The sequence below is a fragment of the Poecilia mexicana genome, unplaced genomic scaffold, assembly GCF_051168715.1.
Source record: "Poecilia mexicana isolate PSO_F unplaced genomic scaffold, ASM5116871v1 scaffold_18, whole genome shotgun sequence".
Taxonomy (NCBI): domain Eukaryota; kingdom Metazoa; phylum Chordata; class Actinopteri; order Cyprinodontiformes; family Poeciliidae; genus Poecilia; species Poecilia mexicana.
Window position 1 is genome coordinate 25,371,532 of NW_028263387.1, and position 6,426 is coordinate 25,377,957.

Below are 6,426 nucleotides of genomic sequence, written 5' to 3' on the forward strand. Positions count from 1 at the left end.
CCCATGGAGGCCTGGGCCGCCCATAGATTATGATCATCCAACCATGTTTGTGTCAGGAACATAACATCAATATTCTGCTCAGAGATTAAGTCAGTAATGAATAGTCTTTTTGCTGATAGTGATTTTATGTGCACACAAGGTCACAGTAAATAACACAAACGGTCATCAAGATCACTGGGCAGGACTAGCCACGGCTCCCACAGCGCCCTCTGGTGGAACTAAGGAAGAAAACACTGAGCACCAGAGGAAACCCCAGATCCCAGACACCAACAGCCAGACCGAGGCCACTTTTTTCAGGTGGTGTCGGTCCGCTTCCAAACAAACTCTGCTTCGCTCTGTGAATACAGACTGACCTCAGTGCAAACCAACTATAGGAAACATACGTCTTTTTGGACTTTATGAGCCACCATTGCTGAGTATTGTGGAAGAAATGAGCCTTTCAGATGCTGCATGTACTGAATGTAATGAAATCATGTCTGATCTTCCATTTCTGCTTCGTGATGCAGCATGTTGTGGATATGGAGGTCCAAAACTGACATAACTGAAAATAAAAGCAGGAATATATTTTGTTTTTCCTCATCCTTACATGTTTTCATCAGGAAAAGTAGATAGATTTTATATATACAAAAGTAAAAAGATGAGATGAGGAAATGACAAAAATGATTTCATTCTTTATGCCAAACTAATAAACACACCATACAGTTCTAACTGGGTCATTTCTTTCCTCCAGTTGAATGCACAGCTTTGTATTTTAGCTAATTTGTGCTCAACACATTTCACAGAGAAAATGAAAATAAAAGTTGCTGCAACATTTGACTTAAACAGCATGACTACAAGCTATAAGTAAGTGAAACTAAAAACAGGAAGAGTTTTCTCCTTTCACAATTTTGTTTTTATTTTTTCATTTTTTCGAGATAAAGGCCCATAATCTCATAACAAAAAAGTTGGATTTTAGTATTTGGTGCAGAGCGACTTCAAAGTCAGGAATTGTCTGCCACTGTATGGTGATAAAGGTTCACGTAACTGTCCTTTAGTTGTGAGTTTAGTGTCCTAAACTTCTGGGAGACTTTTATCAGTCAGGTCAAACACCAGCAGATCCATCAACACTCACAGATCAAACACTGCAGACTCACAACACGACCGGCCTCCTATCACAACTTTAAATATCTGCAATTTGTACAACCACAGCAAATTTTAAATTTTATTTTATTTTGTAAATGTTGTCAACATTTTACATTTTATAAACCACAAATTAGAATCTGTAATCTCTGAACCTTCTGGTGTTGTTTTTGTTATTATTGTGACATTTTTATTTTGTGCTGCTTAGAGGGAGGACTCATACTTTTGTTGTTGTCATGGTAACAATAGAGACTAATGTCTTCTGTTTTCTCCAGTTCTCTTCTATAAAAACATGGGGCCTTGTGGCTTAAGCAAAAATTTATATCGTTATCAAGTATTTCTAAGTCAATGAGGAAATTTCTGGAAATTTATTTCTCTGTTTATTTTGAGAACAAAATGAAAAGAAAAACAACCATGCACAGAGCAAAAGTATATATAATAACTAGTACATTATATTATTCAAATGTGAAATATATATTATTAAAACAATAAAGTCCTCACCTTACAAATTGATGTAGCTGTATTTTTACTCTCTAGGCATAGAGCACAAGGTGGTGGTTCTGTTTTCATGTAGAGCAATTTCAGAAAACACAACTCAAAGAGAATAAACAACACATCATTTTGTTTTTATTCCTAAAGGTTTTATTTTTTCAAGACAAAAAAATAAAACGATGAATATTTTACTTAATTTTTACCACACTCTAAGAAATAATCCTGTAAATTTACAGTAACATACTGGCAGCTATAGACACCAGAAGTTTTCTGTAAATACACAGTAGCTGTACGTAATTAATCCTGACGGTAGGTTATAAAGTGTCCTGGTAACAATACGTCATGTGTTTTGATTCATATTCATTGTCACATGTTGTTTTTATTTTTTCTTTAATTATGTAAAGCACCTTGAAATGCCTTGCTACTGAAATGTGCTGTACAAATAAAATTTGATTGATTGATTGATTGATGTGCATCAGACACTCTAATCCATGCTTCTTTGGAGTGAAGGATTGCATATATCACAGCCTGAATCTGGTTGTACTCGTTCATGGTTGTGAACTCATGCAAGGTTTGCCCCCATGGATAGACCAACACATAATGATTTGATGAAGAAGTAGCTGGACTTTGTTCATTAAGAATTGTGAAATAAAAGAGAGCAATAGAAAATCAGAGAGTCTTGTTGGAAATCACCTCGGCTCCAGCCCAAGTCATCTTATTGGCAACATACTGAAAGCAGCGATTGTTGATCAGAGTCCAGCCAAAAGGACAAGAAATAGATCCAACTTGATCTGACAATAAACAAATGGATTCAGAGTTCAGATCAAGACGTGTATGTGGCTTTAGGCTGATAGTGACATTGTTCTGTTGAATCAAAATGATTTAAAATTAAATTAAATATTAATTACAGAACACATCAACACTTGTGCAGGTCAAACCTACATGTGTGCTTTGCAAGGAGCAGTGGAGACATTTTAAGAAAAGGCTATTAAATAATCTGCAGAGAAAGCATGTGTTATGTTTTAATAAGGTATACTACAGAAGAGTATGACTTCTTCTAGTATACCTTCAAATCATTTAACGTTTGTGTTTGAGCATTCAGTCTGAGAAAATAAAAATAAAAACTCCCACTGACCGCCACCAGGAGCGCCATCAATGGAGACAGCTGTGGATATTTAAAACAGGAATTAGTGTGTTTGCTTGTATTTTAGTCACTTTATGACTTCTGTATAAGTAATAAATACTCACAGACAGGGTCGCGGTAAAGGGGTGAAAAGAGATGACAATTCTAGGGGCCCTGACCAGCAGGGGTCACTCCACAATTTAATTATTTGTATTTTATTCATAGACATAAAATGATTATTATATTGTATTTTCAAAGATTGCTTTAGCAGGAAAAATTTAATGTTACCCCTTCCAGACCAAAAACACACAGATCCATATTTGCCCTGAACTCCCCTCTTTGCGTTAAATAGTTCGTTGCTGCTTGGAGCGCTTTAGAGTGACGCAGCTACAGTCGGTAGGAGCTGCAGCTGAGTACAGCGGTGACTGTGGCGGTTACTATCCTGCTAAGAAAAGTTATAAAATCAGGTTTTCAAAAACAAAATAGAGAGAGGGAGAGAGAGAAAAAAGCAAGAGTGTTAATTTATAACCCAGTTTTTCTCCAAGAGAGGTGTGTAGACTGTGTGAGATTATCAACCATTTAGCATAATTAGCTTAGCTACATACTACTGTTTGTCTCATTTTCATTAGCATTTAATGAATTAAGGAAAAAAATTACCAACATATTCATATATTTAACTTGTCCCTTTTACCACTTAACAACAGATGAGTCAGTCAGCAGCAGCTCTAACCCACGTCCCTCCTGACCTGTTCTCTCCTGAGTGAAATTAAAGCTGCAGTATGTAACTTTTATATAAATATTTTTTCACATATTTTTTAAAACTGTCATTATGTTGTGACAGTATGGTATGAGAGGTAATCTGTGAAAAATCTATTTCCTCTGCTTTCTCCCAGTGCTAGAAACAACCAGTCAGAGACGGAGAGTTTTAATGCTGTCAATCACAATCTCATGTGGTGCTGCTCATTCCTCCTCCTCCTCACTTTGTGCCATGCTGCAGCTAGCATAGCACAGAGCTGTGCAGATTCAAACAGTGAATGCTCAGTTTAGTTAGCATAGCTACCAATGACGGCAGATAAACAGTTTCTTGTAATAAGTTGTTTCTCCACCATTAGCATATTTAGCAGTGAGTGAATGAGGATGATTGACAGCGCTAAGAGCGTCCTACTTGTTCTGATTGGTTGTTTTGGTCAGATTGGTGCATTACTTTAACCAGTAATAGTAATTCAGGAAGGAGGTGGAGGAGATTGATTGTTTTCACAGATTATCTGTCTCATAACAAACTGACATGGTGACAACTTTAACAAATATGGAGACTTTTGACTGTTGCTCATGGGGAGAGACATTTCAGTATCTAAAACTAATAGAAAATGTTAATGCAACCTACCTACATACTGGATGTGGACAGTTGGATGTTAAATTCTTGAGCAGTAAATATTGTGCTAATTATCAGTATTGAACCAAAGAAAGCAAGGCAGATGAAGCCTTTAAAATTGTGATGCTTTTTATGGGTCAAATAGACTCACAAAATTGTAACAGCAGCTTCTGTTAAAATACATTTTTTGTCAGGGGGCCCATGATTTCTGGCAGTACCCCTGCTCACAGACACCACTGGTCAGAGCCACCATGGAAAAGACCAGGAGGAACACAGTCAACAACTTCATGATGGAGACGATGCAGGTTTACAATCTGAAGACGAGCAAAAATAAATCAAACATGTTAAGCAAATTCAAACAATGGCACAAAAAAGATGAGCAGAAATCTGATCAGCAGACCTGGCGCAGAAAGATCTGTCTTCTTGGAAAGTCAGCATCTTTAACTTTTACTGTAAAATCACTGGATATTTATGGAGCTTCTGCTGTTGCAACTTTCACAAGATGAGGAAATGAAATTCCACAGAAATGAACTGATAAATCACTTCTGGTTCAACAGGAACTGAAAGTGTTGCAACTAAGTCCTGCACTTTGACTGCCATATAGTATATTTCTCACTATAGTTTCTTTAGGTACATTCAATATAGGTTTCTCTCTGTTTGGTCGTCGTCTTTGTTTTAAGTGCATTTAGACAAAGTTCACAGATCAAATAATTTATTTATCTTTCCACTTCCATTTAAAAGGCAAAAACGGATAAACTGTTCATATTGAGCACAGTAAACTGCCGTTTGCCTCGTCTCAGGTCGTCCTCAGTGACTGTGGAAGAAAGAGACTAGTGAGAGAGGAAACCAGGACAACATGACCAGGCTGAAGGAGCTCCAAGCTTCAGCAGCTCAGATATGAGACTCTGCATCAGGAGCAGATCGGACAAAAGGTTTGGGAGATTTTCCAAAAGGCCGATCAGTTCTGAACCTGCCACTGGTCAGTGTGTTTAATTTTTTTACCACATAAATAAAGTGCAAATGTACCTTCACATTTCTTCCAAAACACTGAGGAGTGTATTTAGCAATCACAAAGGTGCAGGAGAGAACGTATAGCTCTGATCGTGAGCATCTACATTTATTACCATGAACGCAACACAGCAAAACTTTACACCTCTGCTCATTTGTACACCATGTAGAGTGAGTGGTTCTGGTTTGCTCTCACTGAACAGTTACCCTCCCTGCTTTCTAGGTATATTTGTCAGTTGGTGGAGGAAACTCTCCTGATCGATCTGATTGGACAGATTTTCAATTCAAATCCAACCACAGCCTGCAATGGACTTGGTCTAATTTAATCAGCCAAACATTTTTTTTGATTATTTTCTGAGTTATAATCTTTAAAATGACATGAAAAAAGTATTGAAACATTTTCACTCTTTCAGCTACCATGTGATGTCAGGATAAGTGGCAGAGTTGCACCATTTCTTGTTTTCTCACAACAAATGTGATTTTCACACATGAAAATCACTAAATGCAGTGATATATTGTGCATTGTAATGTCCAGACGTCTGGATGTTTCAGTACTTTGACTCAAATCAGGATCTCGTTGTTCCAAAACAAACAGATAAGCAGCCGTCTCTCTGAACTGCTGCTGCTGCTGGTCGACCTGCTTCAACAGGCTAAAATAGACCTGAATTTTCAAGATCACACAACTCATCTATAGCTCTATATCTCAGAGCTTGTTTATGGCATTTTCACTAAATTCCCAGATATTTGAAAGAGTCAAAATAGTCCAAAATGACCTTACAGTTTGATATATCCTGATATCTTCCTCTTTTCTGTTTTTTATTCACATTAGAAAATGTAATGGAGAAACACTGATTCAATTAATATGGGTGATTGTCATCAGGAACATATTCTGCTCAGGCATGAAGTCAGTATGTTGTGGATATGGAGGACCAAAACTGACAACTGAAAATAAAAGCAGGAATACATTTTGTTTTTCGTCATCCTTGCATGTTATCAGGAAATGAACATAGTTTTTATATATAAAAAAAAGAGACAAGGTAGAAAGGCTTGCATAAAGAGAAGGGAAAATATGTATATATAAATACACTTGAATATGCTTAATCAGGGAAAATTAAATGTATATATTTGACAAACATGTGTAAGGAAAATATATATACATATCTTCAGGAAAAATATTCACATTTATACTTTTCTTTTTAATGTCAGTTTTGGTCCTCCATACATGGATCATTCAGTTGCGAAATGCCAAGCGGTGTGTTGCGGTCAGTGGCAGTGGAACAGGTATTGGTCAGGTTGTTCACCACCTGCAGGT